We start from the raw sequence: 25,426 nt of genomic DNA on the forward strand, positions 1-25,426 counted from the left end.
GGGTCTGGCCTGGTCCATAACGCCTGGCCTTGTGCCTCATTTTGCTCCTCATCAAATATTGAGTGCTTAACTAAAGGGGCACCCAGAGAACCTGGCAAACTGGTTCGAGTTTTTCTTCGCATCTTCCCCATCATAGGCTGATAACTTTGTTTTCAAAATAACAGAATCATAGAGATGTACAGCACAGAAACAGACCCTTCGGTCCAACTCATCCATTCCAACCTAATCTAGTTCCACCTGCCATCACCCGGCCCATATCCTTTTAAATCCTTCCTATTCATATACCCATCCAGATGCCCTTTAAATGTTGCAATTGTCCCAGTTTCCACCACTTCCTCTGGCAGCTCATTCCACACACGTACCACACTCTGCATGAAAATGTTGACCCTTAGGTCTCTCTTATATCTTTCCCCTCTCATCCTAACCTATGCCCTCTAGTTCTGGACTTCCCCCACCCCAGGGAAAAGACTGTCTATTTATCCTATCTATGCCCCTCTATCAGGTCACCTGTCAGCCTCTGACACTCCAGGGAAAACAGCCCCAGCCTGTTCAGCCTCTCCCTATAGCTCAAATCTTCCAACCCTGGCAACATCCTTGTAAATCTTTTCTGAACCTTTTCAAGTTTCACAACATCCTTCCAATAGGAAGGAGACCAGAACTGCATGCAATATTCCAACAGTGGCCTAACCAACATCCTGTACAGCCGCAACATGACCTCCCAACTTCTTTAGTCAATGCTCTGACCAATAAAGGAAAGCATACCAAACAATGCCTTCACTATCCTCTCTACCTGAGACTCTACTTTCAAGAAGCTATGAACCTGCACTCCAAGGTCTCTTTATTTAGCAACACTTCCTGGGACCTCATCATTAAGTGTATAAGTCCTGCTAAGATTTGCTTTCCCAAAATGCAACACCTCACATTTATCTGAATTAAAGTCCACCTGTCACTTCTCAGCCCATTGGCATCAGTGTTTACTGTGGAGAAGGGCATGGAAGATATAGAATCTAGGAAAATAGATGATGACGTCTTGAAAAATGTCAGTATTACAGAGGCGGAAATGCTGGATGTCTTGAAATGCATTAAGATGGATGAATCCTCAGGACTTGATCAGGTGTGCCCTAGAAATCTGTGGAAAACTAGAGAAGTGATTGCTGGGCCTCTTACTGAGATATTTGTATCATCGATAGTCACAAGTGAGATGCCAGAAGACTGGAGGTTGGCAAATGTGGTGCCACTGTTTTAAGAAAGGTGGTAAGGACAAGCCAGGGAACTATAGACCAGTGAGCCTGATGTCGGTGGTGGGCAAGTTGTTGGAGGAAATCCTGAGAGACAGGATGTACATGTATTTTGAAAGGCAAGGACTGATTAGGGGCAGTCAACATGGCTTTGTGCGTGGGAAATCATGCCTCACAAACTTGATTGAGTTTTTTGAAGAAGTAACAAAGAAGATTGAGGGCAGAGCGGTGGACATGATCTATATGGACTTCAGTAAGGCATTCAGCAAGGTTCCCCATTGGACACTAATTAGCAAGGTTAGATCTCATGGAATAACAAATTTTCTTTAAAGTTTTACTCTGCAAGAGGCTTTTAGGATCATAGGGTCCATCTGATGTCTGCATTCTGGTTTATATCTCCATTTTCCACACACCTTCCAGTTAAGGGATTAGATTGCATTGTTGGTGTTCCAGGGTCAACTGTTCATCCACAACATGAATGAATACAGGAAGTTCACAAGCCTCTAGCAGGTAGCTTGCACCTAACAGGCACCCAGCAGGTATCCCATGAAACTGTGATACTATACACAGCAGGACTTTGAACAAATTCGAGAGGACGAAGACTGGAGAATGAGAGTCCAAAGAGTTCAGATTTGCAATAGTGAAATGTAGAATTGACAAAGACATTTTAAAAAGGATTTACAGTAGCAAAGGGTGGAAGTAGGGTAAATATGGACAACTTTTATGAAAGTTGAACTAAGTACATTCTTTGAGGATTGGGATCTAGATTTAAAATTCTGGATTTCCTGAAGAAGGGCTCATGCCCGAAACATCAATTCTTCTGTTCCTTGGATGCTGCCTGACCTGCTGCGCTTTTCCAGCAACACATTTTGAGCTCTGATCTCCAGCATCTGCAGTCCTCACTTTCTCCTTAAAGTTCCGGATGCCAAAACTGCAACCTTATTCAGTTGGCCTGAAACAGTGTCTGGGGAGGATAATGCGCTCATAGCGAGGGGATAGAGTGTTTGCATGAAAAATGATGGCAGTAGTTTTTCCAGGCACTGGATTTAATGACTAGTATGCAGGACCCTATGGGCAGGTGTAACCCACCAGTGCTGTGGCTCTGCAGGAGTTAAACATCCATTGGGGCATTGGTTACCATGAGGCAGGATTCCTGGCTCCATCCAGGCAGAAAATGGTCCCTGTGAAATCTGTCAGCCCTCTGATGGTGCCTGGCCAGGAATGGAGTGTGCCTGGAACTCCAACCCCATGCCTCACTGGAGCCAATGCACAATAGGTGGTGGAGGGGAGGGGACAGGGCTTTGTTGGGACCAGGTTTCCAGGCTTCACTGAGTGGATTGATGTGTATTGGGGAGTGGATTAAGGGTTGCAGGCAGGAGACAAGAAAAGCAGGGAGACTTGGAGAGCAGCTTCCTATCAATACAAAGGCACATAAAGGAGACCCCTCCACCTATCCCACATGAGGTTTAAATAGTGTTCGTCATTTCAAACGCATGGCTGGTTTTCATGCACCATCCATGAAATAGCAACAGAGGCAATAATGAGAAGTTTAATTAGCACAAGGGGAGACAGGTGACCTGATGGCCCCTGTGATGCAAGTGAGGCCAGAGCAGGTGGGAAGGTGCCTCAGGCATTTTGCAGGGAATCTGCTTGCCTTTGAGGAAGCTTAGTAGCTGTCCCTGATGCTGAACAGAAATTGGAGTCATCAAAACATTTATCACGCACCAGAGCAAGGCAAAGAGGGTGGGTTTGTTGGGTTGGTTCAGTGGGATGGGGGAGGGTAGTGACAGGCAGTGAATGATCTGGGCAGAATTCTGGATTCTTTCCAACTGATGTAGAAATGGGCAGAAAGAGGTTTGTGGAAGTACTCGATCCTGACAAACGAATGACAGTTCATCACGATGCAGACATCCGAGTTTCGAAGAGAACATAGAGAAAGGCAACCAGACTGATACCAGTGAACAAAAACAGAAATTACTGGAAAAGCTCAGCGGGTCTGGCAGCATCCGTGGAGAGAAATCAGAGATAATGTTTCTGATCAAGTGACCCTTCCTCAGAACTGATACCAGAGAATAAGTCCTTAAGGCGCAAAGAGAGAAAGGAAACGGGAAAGGTTTATAGCAAGTTTAAAAAATTGTGAAGCATTGTGATTTGAAGGCTTTAAGTTTCTAAGAACTATAGATACATTGATTTTTTTAAAAAATAGTCCTGAGCTCTGCAGTCAGGAGGAGCAGATGTGACCCTTGGAGAATAAAAGTCAAAGGACACTGTGTGTGCAAGAAACTGTCCAGAGGTGCAGTGGAAATCAAGTAATTGAAGAAATTAAGGAATTTATATAATGTGTATAATTTTAAACTTTGGGAATTGGCAGAGGGATTCCTAGACTTTTCCAGGCCCATTAATCCCTTTGAGCCTATGAATTGTAACTACCACATTCTAGTAATTGTTTTTGTGTCCATACATCTGGGAGAGTTAAAACAGTATTTTGAAACCTTGACCTGAAAGGCACAATTTTTTCCATATGCCAACTGAAGTTCCTCTAAATGATATTTGGCCATGAGCCCTTATGGGCGGAAAAGAAAAAAAAGCCATGTTTCTCAAAGCCATCCTGAAGTACTTTGAAGAGATATGACTGTTATTATACTCAGAATAACAGCCATTTGAGCTCATTTCTTTTACCTCTGAGTCAGAAGGGAATGAGTTCCAGCCTTGCTTAAAAACTTAACCACACAAACTGAGGGACTGCTGTATTTTGGGAGGCAGCAACATTTTAGTTGAGAATTTAACCTGAGGCCCCATATTTCCATCTTCAATGGATTTGTAAAATCCCATCAGAGAAGAACAAGGGAATTCTCTCTGCCCAACATTTATTTCTCAAACACATTTTTTACATTTACAATGGTGAGCGGACCTCAGAAGTCATTCATTGTTCATAAAAGTATTTTGGAATGCCACGAAGGCTACCATATAAATACAAATTCTTTTCCACATTTCTCACACAGCAGTGAGTTGAATAATACTTTTCTTCTAGCTTGTCATCGAGGGAAATCTGTTTGTTCTATTCCACAAGGTGAAGACTCAAGTTGGAGTCTAAGCTTTCAACACTTTTGAAACTTTTGTTTTGAAGCATTCGCATTCCAAACAAACTTCTTCAAACTGGAGCACCACCATTTGATTTTATGTCTATATTCCTAACACCCATCACCTAAATACAATCAATCAATTACTCTGTTAATATATAAGTACAAAATCTGATCTTCAAGTAATGCAATGGAATCTCTAGGTCCATTTGAACTCAAGAAAAGCTGAGGAGTCTTGATTTAACATTTCAAGGACACTGTGCCTGATTGTGTACCACATCCTCACCATTGTACTGGACCATCTGCCTTGATTATATGCTCAAATCCTAGAATGGGACTTAGACCTCTAACCTCTGACTTGAGTACTAGATGAGACACTGCACTGTAATGATATTCCATAGATTTGTACCAATTGTTTCACAGCAGTGATTTCTGACCTCAGCTGTTGTTTGGGAGCTCAGCTGGGCCACAAGGGAACACCAGATAGTTTGGGACTGGAATTAATGTGAATCTTCAAATGCTAAATATTTAATTAGTGTTAAATATTTGCGCAAATGAAGTTGAAGCCTTCTTTTATAATTGAAAACAAAATTGTGGAAGTTGAGAGAGCTTGCCTGGTTGGCTGAGTGATTCCCAATACTTAATTCCGGGCAAGGGGAATTGATGTGAAGTGGGATAAGTGATAAGTTCTTATGTGGACAGTGCAAAACATTTTAATTTCTTTGCAATCTATGAGAATATTGTTTTACAAATGTGTTTATGCCTAGATAAATAATGTAACATGCATTTAGAGTTTGTATTTCAAGAAAAAGTCTTGGAGAGGGAAAGGAGCAGTTACCAAGGGAAGATATTTAATTGGAGAAAAGGAAATTATGACACTATAGGACAGGAGTTGGGAAGTACAGACTGGGGGCAATTGTTCCACAGAAAGGGCACAGCAGACATGTGGAGACTATGTAAGGAGCAGTTGTTGCGAATGATGCACAAATTTGTTCCACTGAGACAGCTAAGAAGGGGTAAGATTAAGGAGCCTTGGATGATGAGTACAGAGGAGCTTCTCATCAAAAGGAAGAAGGCATCTTATGTAATGTTCATCGAGCTGGGAATTTGTGTTGCAGACGTTTCGTCCCCTGTCTAGGTGACATCCTCAGTGCTTGGGAGCCTCCTGTGAAGTGCTTCTGTGATCTTTCCTCCGGCATTTGTAGTGGTTTGTCTCTGCTGCTTCCGGTTGTCAGTTCCAGCTGTCCGCTGCAGTGGCCGGTATATTGGGTCCAGGTCGATGTGCTTATTGATTGAATCTGTGGATGAGTGCCATGCCTCTTGGAATTCCCTGGCTGTTCTGTTTGGTTTGTCCTATAATAGTAGTGTTGTCCCAGTTAAACACATGTTGCTTGACATCTGCGTGTGTCGCTACTAAGGATGCTGGTTGTGTAGTTTCGTGGCTAGTTGGTGTTCATGGATGCGGATCATTAGCTGTCTTCCTGTTTGTCCTGTGTAGTGTTTTGTGCAGTCCTTGCATGGGATTTTGTACACTACATTGGTTTTGATCATGCTGGGTATCGAGTCCTTTGTCCTGGTGAGTTGTTGTCTGAGCGTGGCTGTTGGTTTGTGTGCTGTTATGAATCCTAGTGGTCGCAGCAGTCTGGCTGTCAGTTCGGAAATGCTCCTGATGTATGGGAGTGTGGCCAGTCCTTTGGGTTGTGGCATGTCCTCGTTCCATTGTCTTTCCCTTAGGCATCTGTTGATAAAATTGCACAGTTATCCGTTTTTGGCGAATACATTGTATAGGTGTTCTTCCTCCTCTTTTTGCAGTTCTGGTGTACTGCAGTGTGTTGTGGCCCTTTTGAACAGTGTCTTGATTCAACTTCTTTTGTGTGTGTTGGGGTGGTTGTTTTCGTAGTTCAGGACTTGGTCTGGGTGCGTGGCTTTCCTGTATACCTTTGTGGTGAATTCTCCATTCGGTGTTCTCTAGGAATGGGAGTTGGTTGTCCGTTTCTTCCTCTCTAGTGAATCAGATTCCTGTGAGTGTGGTGTTGATGATCCGGTGTGTGTTCTCTATTTCTGTGTTTTTAATGATTACAAAGATGCCATCCACATATCTGACCCAGAGTTTGGGTTGAATTTTCGGTTTGTTCTAATCTTTTCATTACCGCTTCTGCTATGAGTCCAGAGATGGGTGAGCTCATGGGGGTGCCGTTGATTTGTTCATATATTTAGTTGTTGAATGTGAAGTGTGTTGTGAGGCACAGGTCCAGTAGTTTGAGAATGCAGTTTTTGTTGATAGGTTCAACGTCCTGTTGTCTGTTCTGTATGTCCAGCAGGTTGGCCATTGTTTCTCTGGCTAGGGTTTTGTCAATAGAGGTGAACAGTGCCATTACTTTGAATGAGACCATAGTTTCTTCCTTGTCTATGTGTATATTTCTGATGATGTCCAAGAATTCCTAAGATGATTGTATAGAGTGCCTGGATATGCTGATCATGTGTTTGTAATCATTAAAAACACAGAAATGGAGAACACGCACCGGATCATCAACGCCACACTCACAGGAATCCGATTCACTAGAGAGGAAGAAAAGGACAACCAGCTCCCATTCCTAGACATGATGGTACAGAGAACACCGAACGGAGAATTCACCACAAGGGTATACAGGAAAGCCACACACACAGACCAAGTCTGAACTACGAAAGCAACCACCCCAACACACACAAAAGAAGTTGCATCAAGACACTGTTCAATAGGGCCACAACACACTGCAGTACACCAGAACTGCAAAAAGAGGAAGAAGAACACCTATACAATGTATTCACCAAAAATGGATATCCGCGCAATTTCATCAACAGATGCCTAAGGGAAAGGCAACGGAACGAGGACATGCCGCAACCCAAAGGACTAGCCACACTCCCATACATCAGGAGCATTTCCGAACTGACAGCCAGACTGCTGCGACCACTAGGACTCATAACAGCACACAAACCAACAGCCACTCTCAGACAACAACTCACCAGAACGAAGGACCGATACCCAGCATGACCAAGACCAATGTAGTGTACAAAATCCCATGCAAGGACTGCACAAAACACTATATAGGACAAACAGGAAGACAGCTAACAATCCACATACATGAACATCAACTAGCCACGAAACGACACGACCAGCTATCCCTAGTAGCCACACATGCAGACAATAAGCAACATGAATTCGACTGGGACAACACTACTATCATAGGGCAAGCCAGACAGAGAACAGCCAGGGAATTCCTAGAGGCATGGCATTCATCCACAAACTCCATCAACAAACACATCGACCTGGACCCAATATACCAACCACTACAGCGGACAGCTGAAACTGACACCCGGAAGCGGCAAGGACAGACCACTATAAATACCGGAAGAAACATCAAAGAAGCACTTCGCAGGAGGCTCCAGAGCACTGATGATGTCGCCTAGCCAGGGGACGAAACGTTTGCAACAAAAACTTCCAGCTCGGCGAACAGAACCACTACAACAGGGGACAAAATGTCTGCAACACAAATTCCCAGCTCGGCGAACAGAACCACAACAATGAGCACCCGAGCTACAAATCTTCTCTCAAACTTTGAGCATCTTATATAAGGTGAAGGAAGTAATCCAATTCACTAGAGAGGAAGAAAAGGACAACCAGCTCCCATTCCTAGACATGATGGTACAGAGAACACCGAACGGAGAATTCACCACAAGGGTATACAGGAAAGCCACACACACAGACCAAGTCTGAACTACGAAAGCAACCACCCCAACACACACAAAACACACACACACAAATCTTCTCTTCAGAAGATTACCAGCTTACTAGAAAGGAGCTCAGAAATGGCCTGAAGACAGCCAGGAAGGGACATGAAAAAGGCTTGGCTGGAGGGATTAGGGAGAACCCAAAGGCACGTTACTCTTATGTAAGGAATAAGAGAATGATCAGGGAGAAGGTTGGGCCGATCAGGGATAGTGGAGGGAACTTGTGTGTGGAGTCTGAGTAGATAGGGGAAGCCCTAAATAAGTTTTTTTGCTTCGGTTTTCACCGAGGAAAGGGACCTTGTTGTGAAAACCTTTTTGAGGAGCTGGGATACAGTTTTGATCAGATCAAGATTGATGAAGTTGATGTGCTAGAAATTTGGCAAACATTAAAGTTGATAAGTCCCCAGGGCCAGACCAGATCTATCCTCGGTTGCTCCGGGAAGCGAGAAAGGAGGTTGCTAAGCCGCTGGCGAGGATATTTGCCTCCTCATTCTCCACAGGAGTTGTACTGGAGGATTGGAAGGAGGCAAATGTTGTTTCTCTTTTCAAAAGGGTAATAGGGAAATCGCTGGCAATTACAGACCAGTCAGTCTTACGTCTGTGGTCAGCAAAGTTTTGGAAAGAATTCTGAGGGATAGGATTTATGACTATTTGGCAAAGCATAGTGTGATTACTGGCAGTCAGCATGGCTTTGTGAGGGGCAGGTCATGCCTCACAAATCTTATTGAGTTCTTTGAGGAGGTGACAAGACAGGTCGATGACAATCGAGCAGTGGATGTGGTGTATCTGGACTTCAACAAGGCATTTGATAAAGTTCTGAAAATGTGTTGCTCGAAAAGCGCAGCAGGTCAGGCAGCATCCAAGGAACAGGATAGGCTCATTCATAAAGTCAGCAAGTATGGGATACAGGGAGATTTGGCTATCTGGATTCAGAATTGGCTGGCTGACAGAAGGCAGAGATTGATGGTAGATGGAAAGTATTCTGCCTGGATGACAGTGTTGAGTGGGGTCCTGCAGGGCTCTGTTCTTGGGCCTCTGCTCTTTGTAGTTTTTATAAATGACTTGAATGAGGAGGTTGAGGGGTGGGTTAGTAAATTTGCAGATGACACTAAGGTTGGAGGTGTCGTCGATAGTATAGAGGGCTACTGCAGGCTGCAGCGCGACATAGACAGGATGCAGAGCTGGGCTGAGAAATGGTAGATGGAGATCAACCTGGATAAATGTGAAGTGATACATTTTGGAAGGTTAAACTCAAATGCTGAATATCGGATTAAAGACAGGATTCTTGGCAGTGTGGAGGAACAGAGGGATCTGGGTGTGCAAGTATATCGATCCCTCAAAGTTGCCACCCAAGTGGCTAGGGTTGATAAGAAAGCATATGGGGTTTTGGTTTTCATTCACAGGAGGATCGAGTTTAAGAGCCGTGAGGTTTTGCTGCAGCTCTACAGGTCCCTGGTGAGACCACACTTGGAATATTGTGTCCACTTCTGGTCGCCCTACTCTAGGAAAGATACAGAGGCTTTGGAGAGGGTGCAAAGAAGGTTTACCAGGATGCTGCCTGGACTGGAGGGCTTGCCTTATGAAGAAAGGTTGACTAAGCTCGGACTTTTCTCTCTGGAGAGAAGGAGGAAGAGAGGAGACCTGATCGAGGTGGACAAGGTAATGGGAGGAATAGATAGAGTCAATAGCCAGAGACTTTTCCCCAGGGCAGGATTGACTGGTACGAGGGGTCATAGTTTGAAGATATTAGGAGGAAGGTATAAAGGAAATGTCAGAGTTAGATTCTTTATGCAGAGTGTTGTGAATGCATGGAATGCGTTGCCAGCTGTGGTAGTGGAGGCAGAGTCATTGGGGACATTTAGGCGACTGCTGGACAGACACGTGGAGAGCAGTGAGTTGAGGGGTGTGTAGGTTTAGTTATTATATTTTACATTAGGATTAAATCTCAGCACAACATTGTGGGCCAAAGGGCCTATTCTGTGCTGTACTTTTCTATGTTCTAAAAACTGCCAGAAATTCCTAATTATGCCGCACTGGAATGTTGTTAATATAATGCAGAAGTCTCCAGCATTGACTCACTAAAATTTCTTCTTATTCGAAAGTTCAGTATGTTGTCTGAGTAAGGGTGACCTGATTGTAAATCCAATTAAAGTTCTGGAGCTGGATTTATTTCAGGGGTGGGGGTGCTGCACAAAACAATTTTAAAACAAAGTGGACAATTTTTTTTCCCCATTGACAGTACACTTTGATCTTTGCCTCAGAGTGATTTCCAAGGTGTATTATTGAATAATTGAAGCATGCAGAGTTTGGAGTTTGAGGATGAGAATTTTAAATGTAATACACAGGGGACCAGGTAAATCTGTGTAGACAAAGCTGGGTGAAAGGCAAGACTTGGCACAGGTTTTGAGCAACATGTTTACTTTGACACATGCCGTGAATCAGGCTGTCAATGTGATGCTGAATTATCGGTACTTTCCTCCTTTCACTGGAAGACTCTGGTTAAAGCTTCTTTATTCAACCAGCAATGGGAAACTTCATAAATATTCTGGTGCTACATGTTGTGTTGTAAACTACACCTAGAATTTATAACTGAAACTGTCTTACCTTGTAATGCAATATTATTAGGATTGGCATCACCAAAATCTGGGTGCCATCTGCCTCAGGAGAACTTGTACTGTTCCCATTTTATATTGCAGCAAGGAAGATATAACATCCTGTCACCACATGATGTCAAAGTGAAAAATTATCCCCCACCCCTTTGTAATACACAGTGAAATAGTTAGTCAGACCCGAGGATCATCTGATTTAAAAGAAAATCCTTAACCATTTCCGAAAGGAATTAAAGTTTGAAATTAATACAAATGCTAGCTGTGACCTTGAGTATGTATTGGCAGCAGATCGTCATACAGGCAATGTGGGAGCCAGCAATCCTGATTGGATTACATCCAGGTTGTAATGGGACCTGTTTTGTTAGAAGATGCTGAGCATTGTTTAGCATGTCATGTTTTGTGTTCCATTCCTAGATGTTTAAAACTATGGTGCATTTCATGTGCTGCATATTACATGCGCAAAGGGATATGACATAGATCATGTTGTGAAGTGATATTGGCAGTGTATGTGTTGGTGTTGGGGTTGGTGTTGGTGGTTGGTGTTGGTGTTGGTGTTGGTGTTGGTGTTTGGTGTTTGGTGTTTGGTGTTGGTACTACTACACTGTTTTGTTTAAAATGAATTTGTGATGAGGCTCGTTATGCTGCCAAGGATCTGGTTGGTTGATTGTGCCTATCATATTGTGAAGGTCAGATCAAGGTGCTTTCTGGAAATCTGTTCAAATAATGAATGTGCCAGCATTTATGATGGTTAACTCTTGAGGCTGAATGTGCAGGAACCTTTGCTGCAGATTTAACTCTCTTATCAGGCATTCTAGTCAATATCATAGTTCAAGTCCCACTGCTCCAGAGGTGTGTCATAACATGTCTAAACAGGTGATTAAAAACACCTACAACAAACAGCTTTTGTAAAATTGCTCTCTATTTGAGTTGGCACATAAAAGTGCCCTCTAAGTGTATAGCACCGGCTCTGTGAAGCACATGACTGACTAGAACTGAACTAATTTATAGTCTTTTTTTGTATTCTTGTTGTGTATTACATTTGCTGTGTGTCACATATGAAGATAAGGGCCTGTCAACAGAAGTGGTAACAAAATGTTTTCAATCCTCTACGGTAAAAAGAAATTGTGAATTAGATGCCAGATTTTGTCAACAACAAAATACACAGAGGATAGAATTTTCCCAGCTCTTGAACAGCATGGACATTGGTGAGAATCAGGATTGCTGGCTCCCACATTGTGTTGTCTGTATGACTGACCTGCTTCCAGTATATACTCAAGGTCACAGCTAGCAAAGGTGAGAAAGCTGAGAAGGTTGGGAAATGCATGTGAGACTGGTTGTAAGGAAATTCTCAATGTTGAGAGCAAAATGTCCCATTTTACAACAAAGTTTTGAACAACAAGATGAGGTCCTTACTAATGAGTGGTGAGAAGAAACCTGTATTATCATCTCATTATTAATGTCACCTCATTTAAATGCAAATTGAATGCATTGCATCAACTGTTCCCACCCCCCACAAACATCTGGCAGTGACTGCAAGTGTACCTCTGTCTTTGACTCACTCCATCCACAGATGTTGGCATTGGAAAAATACGGCAAACCTTGACTGAACTGACAAAAATTACACACCTGAAATACCACAAGTTTACTGTATCATTGCAATTTACTGCAATATCAGGTAAGGGTGTAAAGTGAGAAGGTTCTCTGCTGGGTCAGTCTGCACTTGCTTGGATGCTACCAGCACCCTTGCCTTTACCCCACAGCTTCTCATTTGTCAGCAGTCGTCTGTCCAGTGGGTGGACATGTAACTCACCGTGCTAGATCAATCTCTCAGCATGTGGCAGGTAAATGTGCAGCAACCAAATGGCCATGTACCCATCTCTAAGGGAGTCATTTTCAGAAAAAAGGATATACCCTTAAGTCCAGAGTAACTCATGGTTATTAGTACAGGGGCTTGGGCATGGTCAATCAGCTGCTTGGGCTGGTCAGGGTGTGTACCTAAAGCCTGGGGAGTTGGCCTTGGGAAGCTCTGTCTACTGCTACCAACTCGGGGAGTTAGGGATGGCAGTTGGGGAACTGTAGAAAGATCAGTCAGGAGTCTGTCTGACTGACTTGGCTGAGGGCGTGGGCTGTGCTCAGTCCTGGAAGGCCATCCACTATAAAAGCCAAATGGGGTTTATCAGGAGCCAGTGTTGCAGGACCGAAGCTGAGGGATTGGTGGCAGCATGCTAGAAGGCACATTTGTGGACAGGGAGAATGCAACAGATAAAAGGAGGAAGTCAGTAGAGCACAGGGGAATGGAGTAATCTCGCAGGGTAGTGTGGTTGCTAGCAACATCCAGGCTTTGATGGCATACAGTGTATTAATGTGTCTGTTATGAGCTCATGGTAATCCTAGGGCTCAGGTGGGGGATATGAAGGGTTAAATAAACAGTTTGGGTGGGGACATGGGGATGATCAAAGGCAATGATTTTGACAGTGACTGGCAATTCAGAATGGAATCTGAAGATCTGAGGGCTCACCTTGACAGAGAGGCTGACTCTGTGGATCACTCTGCACCTGTTTATCTGATTGTTTGTTGTGTGTGTGTGTTAGTGTGTGTGTTAGTGTGTGTATGTGTGAGAGAGAGAGAGAACATTGGGCATTAACCTACTGTTCAGAGCTCCTATTCCTGGCCTGAAGTTTTCTTGACCACCCCATGATCTTCAGAAATCGATGTCACCAATGACTTTTTGATGCGCAGTGCATTGTAACTTGGAAAGATTGACCCTATTGCCAAAGGGTCTAGTCCCTGGTACAGGAGCTGCTCATTTCATACTTTTGGCCAATAAAATATTGTGTTGTGCTGAGGATGTCTCAACTGTCTACATCCAATCTTGTAGCTGCAGCTGGAATGACATTCATTCACCTAACTCTGATGCTGAAAACTGAACACATATTTCCAAATGTTGCAAACATTCTGAGGAAGATCTACTGGACCCAACTCTGCTTTCTCTCCACAGATGCTGCCAGACCTGTTGACATTTTCCAGCAACTTCCTCTGTTTTTATTTCTGATTTCCAACATCAGCAGTTCTTTTTCTTTCCCCAAAAGTGAGAGTGTATTTACAATGAAATTTCACCCATGCTACCTGTGTGCCCTCAAGGTGAGATTCTTCCTTAGCTCCCACTTGGTGCACACCAAGGTCCTGGGATCCACACTTTGAATGGAGGGAACCTGTTCTACAATGGAGCATGTTTTTTGTGGACTGTTGGTTCGGCATTTGTGGTTAAAGCACCCAGATATGCTATGCCCTGGCCAGAGGCAGGTGTACCCTCCATGCCTTGACTCCCACAGGGCTGAAGAGGGAGGCAGAGTGGACGTGGAAGGTCTAGCCACCTCTGGAGTGGCTTGAGTCTTCTGAGGGGTCAGTACATGTCTTCTCCTCCTGGTGTGGTGCCTATTGGATCCTCCACTTTTATTGGTCAAAGAATCCCAGGAGTCCCTGGCAGTGGTGAGAATTTCTACATCAGGTAAAAGGGAGAAGGCCATGAGTAGTGAGTCATAGGAATGTGGTGTCCAGGTAATAAAGTCCGTTTGGGAAGATAGTATGTGAACTATCGTGAGGTGATATGGAAACCCTCCATGAAACTCAGCAAAATTGACACTTTGCAGGTTTCCATTAAAATTGGGCTGATGCTTCCCCTTTATTATTGATATAAGCTGGAACAATGGAGCTAATGAGTTTACTGCAGTACTCATTATGGGTTTAATAGCATTTGCAAGAACAATTAGTTATTATGTAAAGCACACTAAGATCTGTAAAGAATCTTCTTTTAAAGAAGGGGGCTTTCAAGACTGGGGGCACTTTTTTTAAGGTGAGAGAGATTTTAAAAAAGATATGGGGGCAAATTTTTTTAGAGGGTGGTTTGCATGTGGAATGAACTTCCCGAGGAGGTGGTAGATGTGGGTACAATTACAACGTTTAAATGACATTGGGTTAATTACATGAGGAACAGTTTGGAGGGATATGGCAAAAGTGAAGATTGCAGATGCTGGAAATCCGAGTCTAGATCAGAGTGGTGCTGGAAAGGCACAGCAGGTCAGGCAGCATCCCAGGAGTAGGAAAATCGATGTTGTGGGCAAAAGCCCTTCATCAGGAATGACTGTCCTGATGAAGGGCTTCTGCCCGAAAAGTTGATTTTCATGTTCCTCAGATGCTGCCTGACCTGCTGTGCTTTTCCAGCACCACTCTAAGCTAGGCTTGGAGGGATATGGGCCAGGAGCAGGCAGGTGGGACTAGTTGAGTTTGGGATTATGTTCGGTATGGATTGGTTGGACTGAAGGGTCTGTTTCTGTGCTGTATGACTCTGTGATATCCTATGTATTCTGCTTGTAATTTCCATGTAATTATTGGGAGCTCACATTGTTATGGGGAGCAAATTCATTCAAGACTTCTGAACGAAAAATATGTCCCAGCAATCCCACAAATAAATAGTATGCTATTGGAATGTCAATACTGGTGTGATGTTAGGCAAGTGTGCCACGTATCTCAAAGATTCATGGACTGGAAAAAGCAAATGTTTTCGACCGTTCATAGCAGGCAAAGTTTGGGAAGAGCCTGTGCATAAAATGTAAAACAGTGTCAATTATTAGGTATGTTTCTGTGATTGACCAGTATTTGCTAAATAATCCCAAATGTAGTAAAATTGTGCATGCATCTAATTTGGGATTGTCTGTTGCAGTGTTGTCCGTTGCAATGAGGCCTGTTTCTGCATGTATGAATACTGAGGGCACCATTCTTTGCAAAGAAAAAGAACACCTTGTGCCTATTACAGTGCAATGAAACAGGTGACAGCTAATTTCTGAATGGTCATGAGACTGTCCTGAGGAATTCAGACTCAACCAGGTTTCAAATTTAAAATTTGAACAAAACTTGGCAGTTAATTGCCAGTTGTCATTGTCACACATCCTCGTGAATTCTCCACAGCATCACCTTTGCAAATCAGAATTTAGTTGCCAACTAATCAACAGTCTCATATAACACAAAACGCTGCTTTGTTTTACTTTGGTATTCCCAATAATTCTGATGAGTGCAGAACAAAAACATTCAATACTGTCTTTTGTTCAGCAAGGAACGATTTTTTAAAAAATGCTGCCGATGTTATAGGCCTGGCATGGATAGTTCTGCCTCATGACTGGAATTCTGAATTTCTTTTCACATCTGAAATGGCTCATCTCTGACCTATCATGTAGTCCAGCAGCAAACAAGCCTTGCAAGTCATGATCTGAGTCATGCACTTTGGAACTGCCAATTGAGAGCAAAATATCCAATCTCACGGCTGGCTGAAACTATCATTGTAATTAGAATTTGTGCAATTCTGAAAAGAACATCTGAAGGTGAGTGTCTTCAGCTCTGCTGAATGAAGTCAAGGCTAGAGGCAATCGTGTAGCAGTGGACAAGGATTAATCCATTTTATTAATTATGTCACTGCTCAACACATCTCCACAACAAGAAAAAAGGTTTACAATGTATATTCCTTTTGCCTGCAGTAGATTCTTCATCTGTCTTTGGTAAAAGGATTAATAATGAGGGTCTTATTGATCCAATCATGAGGGACTGCTATCTGTGCCTAACAGTGCCTCTATTCCATCAAAAAATATTGTATCCTTTCCAGTGCTGCTCCTGTACAATGGTGGACCAGCATTCCAGAAGCACATTCTATCACTTGCCCAAAAAATATTTCATTATAATTTAAAATAAGTAGTTAGAATCACAGCACTGCTCAAATATGTCACTACAGCTCTTGCAAAATAAATGCATCATGCAATCTTTACCTGCAATGCTTGACTCATGGCCATATATTTATAATTTTTTTAATGTTTAAAAATTTGTACTATTTAAAGATGTCAAGGGGTATTACTATTCCATTTTGCAAAAATTAAATCTTCCGTTACACACGTCAGGCTTCAATAATAGTATGTTAAAACATGAAAGTAACAGATGTTTATAGAAAAAGCCCTGTTCTGAGGATCAGTCTGCACTTTGTGCAATGTTCATAAATCAGAAAAGTCTTCACCAAGCCAGCTTCCAGGGTTAATCCATGCCCTGCTGACTCTGCAGAATTGGCTTTTGCCTTGGCACGGAAAGTGCTGCCATTTGTGTTATTCAGAGCAGCATCTGACCCAGCAGCACAGCAGGAGCATTCAGTCACTTCAGGAACATTGATTGGAACTATACATTTATCACATTCCTTTTGGAAGTTTAATTGATAACACAGTTATCCTTAATGTCACAGTTATCCTTAATGTCACAGTTATCCTTAATGTCACAGTTGTCCTTAATGCATTACCTCCGTAAAGGCTAGCATTGCATTAGGTTCCAGAAGCATGTTTTGTTAATTTTTAAGTCTGATAGTGTTGCAGAATAGAAACAATAATTTCTGCTCTATCCTTGATTGATATGAGGATTTTTACGTTGCTTAATTGGATGAATCCCATTTGTTCAGTTTTACTTTAATGACATTTTCAACTTGTATATGGGAAATGAACTCACCAGTCGCCAGTATTTACTGGGCATATCTCGAGACCAACAATGGAAAATAACAAACACAATGATTTTTTTCTACAAAGTTTTCCTCACCTTTTTTTTTCTAAGAAAATTCACAAATCATAATGTATTCTGGGATAATTTGGTAACACATCCAAAGACATTGGTGAAGTCTCTTCTGGAATACTGTGTCCAGTTCTGGACACCCAGTTACAGGAAGGTTACTATTAAGCTGGAGAGGATGGAGAAGAGATTTTCTAAGATGTTGCTAGATATGGAAGGTTTGAGTTATAAAGAACGGCTTTGACTTTTCTCACTGGAATGTAAGAGGTTGAGAGGTGACCTTGTAGAGGATTATAAAATCTTGAGGGACAGATAGAGTTACTGGTATGTGTCCTTTCCCTAGGATGGGGATTTCAAGACTAGGGGACACATTTTTTTAAGGTGAGAAGAGAAAGGTTTAAAAAAGACTTGAGTGGCAATTGGTTTACATAGGGGGTGTTTATATGTGGAATGAGCTTCCTGAGGAAGTGGTCAATATGGGTACCATTACAATATTTTAAAAGGCGCTTGGAGAAGTGCACAATTAGGAAAGATTTGGAAGGATGTGGGCCTTGACAAGGCTGGTGGGACGAGTTTAATTTGGTTTGATGGTCAGCATGGACTGGGTTGGACCAAAAGGTCTGTTTCCATGCTGTCTTGACTCTGTGCTGATTACGTGGATTGGCCATGCTAAGTTGCCCATAGTGTCCAAGAATGTAGAGGTTAGGTGGATTAGCCAGGAGAATGTGGGGTTATGGGGATAGGGTTGAGGGTGGTGGGCCAGATGGAATGTGTTTGGGAGGGTTGGTGTGGACCTGATGGGCTGAATGGCCTGCTCTCACACTGTAGGGATTCTATTATTCATCTAAGTAGCCATTTTTTACAGGCAAAAACGTATTTAGCTTCCTGAAATGAAATAATTCTAATAGTATACAAAATGTCATGCATTGATTTGACATTCATTAATTACTGGGAGAAAGTGAGGACTGCAGATGCTGAATAGTCAGAGTCGGAAAGTGTGGCACTGGAAAAGCACAGCAGGTCAGGCAGCTCCAGGCAGGAGGTTCGATGTTTTGGGCATAAGCCCTTCATCATTAATTATTAATGTATAAGCAAATTTGTTCCAGGAAATTACCTACAAAGTTTGGTTTGTCAGGATAATGTGCTGAGTAGTTCAAAGGTGCTGGGTGTTCGCTACTTTGTTGGGATGCCTTTCCTTCAGGGTTTTTCAGAGCGCACCAATAGTACAGAGATTGCATGACATCAGCTCTTACCTGTACTCAATTGATCAGCTCCAGAAAATGGCATGTGCACAATGCCTCCACAGTTGCTACCCAGATGATGCCAACTGATAATACATTACAAGGTACTGATTGTCATATGAATCTATGATTTTATTAATTGGTCAAATGCTGGATGTTTTAAATGGTAAAATTTTACCTCCCAGTCGATTAGAATCAAATGAACCAGGATGAGCCTCTGAATCAAGATAATTCTATCTTAATTAGGTTTGTAGTGACAAGCAGACTGAATAAGAAACACAAGTATTGTGCCCTTTTTAAGTTTTACCAGTTTCTTTCCTATAACTTTTCTATAAATATTGAAGATGAGATAATTGGTGATGACTTCATTCGGTAATACTGAAACGGAGGTGAAAGTAAAAACTGGGAACTTGGGTCACTTTTTTTAAACTCCATTCTGTCAAGATACAGGAAGAGAAAGCTGAGTAATCAGTCAGGCAGCAACAAAAAAATCATCTGTGCATTACTTGGGTCTCCAATGGAAGTGTATGTAGAAATCTCTGGGTCTCATTAAATATGGAGATGTGGTTACAGTATATTTTGAGTTAATTTGATCCCTACCAATCCATGTAGAGTGAAGCAGAAAGACAAAGAAAGGTTTATATTCTTAGATCCATTACCTGTTATCTTCCAACCACTTTTAAAATAAAATATACAGAAAAAATTACAATTGCCTCTAGCTCCAAGGTATCAGTTTTTTGGAACATCTATGTAATATTTACAGAAAATAATGAACATGTGCACTTTGTTATAATTTTAGTTATGATTTCATGTTAGCAACTTAATTTTGACATAATCAATGTAAACATTTGGAATGGGATTCCTGTATGGAAACACTTGCTTGAAAGTTTGTAGCTGATCAATATGGCTAGCAGAAGCTACAGTGCTGTGAACTTCCTAAATTTATCTCCAAATTTGTCACCATCTTCTCTAAGGTGGCACAGTGGTGCTGCCTCACAGCACCAGAGACCCAGGTTTGATTCCATCCTTGGATGACTTCCTATGTGGAGTTTGCATGTTCTCCCCATGTCTGCATGGATTTCCTCTGGATGCTCTGGCTTCCTCCCACAGTCCAGAGATGTGCAGTTTAGGTGGATCAAGCATGTTAAATCGCCCAAAGTGTCCAGGGGGTGCAGGTTATGTGGATTGGCCATGGAAAATGTAGGGTTACAGGAGTAGTATAGAATGGTGAGTCAGGGTGGGAGGCTCTTTGAAGGTCAGTATGGACTCAATGGGCCAAAAGGCCTGTTTCTACATTGTAGGGATTCTATATTTTTTAAAAATCCTCCACTGACTATAGCAGCATTGCTGTAGGTTTACAGTTCAGTACAATCTTCATAGCACCAGTACAAACCTAGTACCATTCCCTTTTTTTTTTGTTCTGTCTGAGGTACTGCATCTGTCTGAAAGATGATGGTCTACATGTTTAACATATATGCTCATCCTGGTCTGCACCCTTTGTAACATAATGGGCTCTTATCTAAGACCTGAAATACTTACAAGAATAATGCAAATGAGAGTCCCATTGAGTTACTTTCACAAATTTGTGGAGGTTATTGCTCAAGCAACAGAGATGTAGTTGTACTGAGTGTATTAATGTAATGAAGGATGTATTTTATTCTGCTTTTCAAAAAACTCCTGCAATTAGACAACAATCCAATTTCATATGACACCAAGTGTACTACATTTGATTTTGTTCTCTTTGCTTTGAGAATTTTTATGGCTTTCCTAATTATTGGTGAATCAGGTGCCAATTCTGTACACTATACTCTGACTGCATGACAATGACTATAGCCATTTTCCCCTCTCTCTCCACGATAGTAAGGTGGGAACCATGAACATATTCTGTCTCCTGTTGGTTGAAGAAATTTATTGTGGAAAAGAGGAAGGCACTTGCCATTTGAAAGGTTAATATTGGTCAGTACTGTTTGAAGAAGTGAAAATACTGCTTGTTGGATATGCAGGTGCTGTTGGAATATGCCTTCCTCTATTTTTTTTTCCAGCCCTTTCTCCCCCTGAGTACAATATATTAGGTTTCTACGAATAGATTCTCAGTTTATCTGTGACTCAGACCAAAACTGGTCAAATTCTTCTGAGGTCTGTGTGTCAACTGTACCTGGAGCTTGTTCCCACATCATTAATTGAGGCCAATCGTAATGGCACAGGATTTTGTTTGTTTGTGTGACTCCATCCCTCTGCCATGTCACTGGCTGAACCAGACTACTCCCAACCATGCTGTTACATTTGGCTGTGGAAATGGGCTTTCGGATGCTATAATCCTCCAGCACCTGCTGAGCTATCCAGTGATGCTCATATTTCATGTACAAATAACAAGATAATCAGAGGGTTAGATAGGGTGGATAGGGAGAGCCTTTTTCCAAATATGGGGATGGCAAACATGAGGGGGGACAACTTTAAAGTGAGGGGAGATAGGTATAAGACAGATGTCAGAGGTAGTTTCTTTACTCAGAGTAGTACGGGTATGGAATGCTTTGCCTGCAACAGTAGTAGATTCGCCAACTTTAAGTGCATTTAAGTCGTCACTGGACAGGCATATGGACGTACATGGAATAGTGTAGGTGGGATGGGCTTCAGATTAGTATGACAGGGCGGCGCAACATCGAGGGCCGAAGGGCCTGTACTGCGCTGTAATGTTCTATGTTCTATAAATAAAAACCAGTCCATTAATTTTCACTTTCATCACATCATTCAATTCCAACTCAACTGCTCATCATGCTTTTGTCACAATTAGATTTGACTATTCATATACTCTGCTAACCAGCTCTCAATCTTGCACTGTCTGTAAAAATTTAATTCATTCAAAACTAGTCTGTCTGCATCCTAATGTGCACTAAATCCTAATCATTCATCACCTTTTGGTCACTAATTACATGAAGTCCTCGTCTAGCAATGTCCTGATAATTCTCACCCTTGTTTTCAAATCCTCCATGGCCTTTCTTCTCTCTATCTCTCCTCTCCTCCAGCTCTACATACCCCTCTGAGATCCCAGGAGACCTCCATTCTAGCGTCTTGCACATCCCTGGTTTTCAGTCACCATTGGCAGCTGTAGCTTCAGTTCCCCAGGCTTGCTCCTAATTCCTCAGAGAGGCTTTGTGTTTTATAAGATTTTCTTCAATGCCCAATGCAAGCTATAGGTCAATTGTTGTAATCTCCCCTTTTTGTATGTTACAGTTCTAGCAGAGATCAATCTGTCCATAAAAAGGACCCTAAGTTTCAGTTGCCTGCCACTTTGACACCCACCATGTTCTCATGCCAACATTTCTGTCTCAGGCCTGCTGCAGTGCTCCACCAAGACTCAATGCAAACTTAAAGAATAACACAATTTCTGTTTGGGGACATTAGTCTTCAGGATTAAATATTGCGTTCAATAGTTTTACAGCCTGAACACCACCTTTCATGTCCATTACCCACCCTGACATCACATGTCTTGTTAGGACATGAGTTGCTTTCAGCACAGCCAACCCATTTCCAGTAACTCAGTATCACCTGCCTAGCTTCTCCTCTTCCCTGACTTACCATCAGCAGGCCATTTGTGTGCTTAACCTTGTTTTTTTTTGTCTTTCTATGGACTCCATCTCCACCTACCCACTCACCCCTGAGATCCTAGTCATCAATATAAATACTACGATTTCCTAGCTGCTATCAGTTCTGAGGATTGGTCATTGGATTCAAAGCACTATCCCTTGTAAACTCTCTCTGAATGCTGCCAGACTTGACTGTGTCACATTACTATTTGCTCAACAGAAATAGTTTTCCATTTTGAGGGCAATAGTAGCCCAGTTTTAACCTTGTCTTGTCAATGCAACACAACTAGCAGTGCTTCTCGATTGCTGAAATCCTAGTGAGATTGACTGCAATCTGCTCTCTGAATGGTGTTGACACAGTTTACATACAGTGTGCTATAAGACAGGGTGAATCAATAATCTGTACAGTATCTGGTACCAGCTTTAAAACCTGTGCAGTTTTATTTTTCCAATGGTGTGTCTTTTGTATTCTTGGTCTGGAATGAGACCAGCTAATTCGTTAAAACCAGGGTTTTTACTGCTCTTAATGGCTCAATACCTTGCTTCATAGTGTTATGGACCAGACCAGACCCCCTCAAAATATTTTAAGAAGATAGCCGAGACCCTACTGTTTTCTTATTTTAAAGGTAGATATGAAGTGTGTGCTCCAGATGTGAGGAGACTGGTCAAGCTACTTGATGTTAAACAAAGCACAACTTACTTAAACATTATAGTTAAATTACAAATGAAAGAAAGAGGAATTTAGAATAACATAACTGTTGGAAAACTTAATCAAATAATATATACAGTACCTATCGCTAACTAACTGTTCCAATATAGTAACATCTGATAAACACAAGATAAATTCAGACTTTTGCAGGCAATTCTCAAATCCAAGAGGAAACAACATTGACAGAGATTTCAGAGAATGTAGCAGGTAGGAGTCATTTTACTGAAGCTTCAACTCTTCTGGGACCTAACCGTCTCTGGCTGCTACAGCTACAGAGACTTGAAAGCCTGATCTGTAAGAACTGGCCACTCCACTTCCATTGTTAGAACTGTTTTAAAAAAGCATATAAGCCTCCTCTGATTGTTGACTTTGGCTGTCTCCCATCATCACTTTGGCACCTTTACAACCTCTCTTCAAAAAACCCAGGACAAAAGAACCTTTTCAAAGTGACGGCATTGTCACAGTAGTGCATTTCCCACCTGGTTCTAAAGGAGAATGATGTGAATGTTTTGTCCTGGGACCTCTGCAACGTCTGCTTATTGTCATAAACAGACAATCACACCAGAACTCAGGATTCGCATCATTATTGTTCATTTAGCAAAACAGTCTGCAGTATGTTATTGAAAAATTCTCTATGCTGTAAGAGAATTTTTATTTTTTAATTTGAGTACAGGTTAGATCAAAACTTGTGAGGCTGTCACTCAGATATAACACATAAAATTGCTCCCTTTTTGCTGATGTTAGTCTTCTTGCACCCAGTTTCCTGAAAATTTCATTAACATATACCAGAGCATGAAAATGAAATAAACAAGAGGAAATCAGTATGAACAATTGATGTACAAGGAAAATCCACTGTGACCATTGGTCTTTTATGTAAGAATATTAAAATTTCATGTCCTCTTTCATTTATGGGCATTAGGAATAGCAAATGTAATGACATGCAATCACAGGACATTGTCCAGTTTAATGTGGCTCGTACTGTTGCCATAAGGAAAGCATTCAAAGAAACAACAAGTTTCTAAAGCTAGAACAAATTATGCAATGAATGACTATTTCTGCTATGCCGGGATTGATTCTGCACCTCTTTAGAATGAGCATAATTGTAGGAAAGCCACAAGATTGGCTCTTTAGCCTGAGGCTGCAACTGAATTAATGACTTGATGCTTTCAGAAGCAGGAATAAATAGACCGGTATTAAAGAACAAAGAGATTTGGGCACAGTGGAACATGCAAACCAGACTTGTGTCTGATTTTTCTTATTTCTCTCATCTTTTTTAAGACAATGTAAAGATATCCCTGGATGCAAACACACAGGAAATTCCACACCTTCTAGTCTCTCCTACATCATCCCACCTCCAGCTGTTTGGAAGCATTGCACTTGACTCATATCTTTTTTACTTGTGTAGGATTGGTTTTTGAAGTATTTTACAGATTGAGTTTCCATCAGTGTATAGAAAAGGAGAAGCAGTGTGTGTGTGTGTGTGTGTGTGTGTGTGTGTCCGTCCAGCTGTACACTGAATCCCATCTGGAACAGTGCTGCTGTGTGGTTGTTAGGTCATCTGCAGGCCAGGAGCCCAGACTTTAACACATTCGGTGAGTCATTCCCATTTGAGCAGCATGTGTTTCAAGTCGAGTAATTCATGATCTGTCTTGTAAATATTTCACCGACAGCATGTGGATTCTTTCTGTTTCCTTTCCTTTTATTCCAATTCTCATTTTTCACAAACATTTAGTCCTTGCAAGTACAGAATGGGCTTGTGTCTCTTCAGCTCTTCTCCGTGATCCCCATACCAAAACCATGACTTATCATTGCTGTTTTCTCAGATGGCCAACCTTGTGGTATTTGCCAGCTGTACCAGTCTGTGGTACTGCGCAAGATTTGGTTCAGGTAGTTCACTGCAATCAATCCTCCTTTACCTTTGGTCTTGGGCCTATCTAGTAATTTGTGGTGGTGGATACACTCCCATAGGAGATCTGCAGATTGCTTAAATATTACAGTGGTTCATTGTGTGATAGCAGTGAACACAGCTATACCCTCCTAAAGCTGTGCAGCGGGAGGGGAGTGCGGTGGGAATGCCCCTTGTGTCTGCCCACAGTCTGTGTGATTTCAGTCAAATGGGTGGAGCCAATATTATATAAACACTTAACCCTTTCAGAATCATTATCTTGTACAACACAACATCCACATATTAATATGTACTACACTGCTTAAAATCTACCTTTTTCTGATACCTTTCTTCACGCCTTTCCTGAGGAAGGGCTTTTGCCCAAAATGTCAATTTTCCTGCTCGAATGCTGCCTGACCTGCTGTGCTTTTCCAGCACCACATTCCCGACTCTGATCTCCAACGTCTGCAGTACCCACTTCTGCCTTTCTTCACTTCCAGACTCTCCCTATGGGAATCAGCTAACATTCAACTCATGCTATGTCAAAAAAATACTTTGGTACTTTACCGGAAGTCTTCATTTTAGAAAGTCTGTTATCCATTTAAATGTAAAGCTGGATAACCATTTTTGGCACAAACAATGAGAAGAATCTTTACAGCCCTTTACTGACATGGGCCTTGGTGAGTTAGGGGAGGAATAGGGCAAGATCTTCAGATGTGCAAAT

At 42.0% G+C, this 25,426-nt stretch overlaps 1 protein-coding gene across 3 annotated transcripts in view; it reads left to right on the forward strand.

Annotated features, from left to right (window-relative positions):
* The window catches only part of dbn1 (drebrin 1), a 205,521-nt gene that overhangs the window by 52,109 nt on the left and 127,986 nt on the right, over positions 1-25,426 (forward strand). The window contains exon 1 of one of the 3 annotated variants that reach the window (XM_060836659.1): positions 24,367-24,409. The exons of the other annotated variants lie outside the window; for them this stretch is intronic. The gene's annotated coding sequence lies outside the window, so the exon portion shown is untranslated. Of the gene's footprint in view, positions 1-24,366; positions 24,410-25,426 lie in introns of those variants that run through there. 3 annotated transcript variants of the gene reach the window in all.

This window comes from Hemiscyllium ocellatum, chromosome 16 (genome assembly GCF_020745735.1).
Source record: "Hemiscyllium ocellatum isolate sHemOce1 chromosome 16, sHemOce1.pat.X.cur, whole genome shotgun sequence".
Classification (NCBI taxonomy): Eukaryota; Metazoa; Chordata; class Chondrichthyes; order Orectolobiformes; family Hemiscylliidae; genus Hemiscyllium; species Hemiscyllium ocellatum.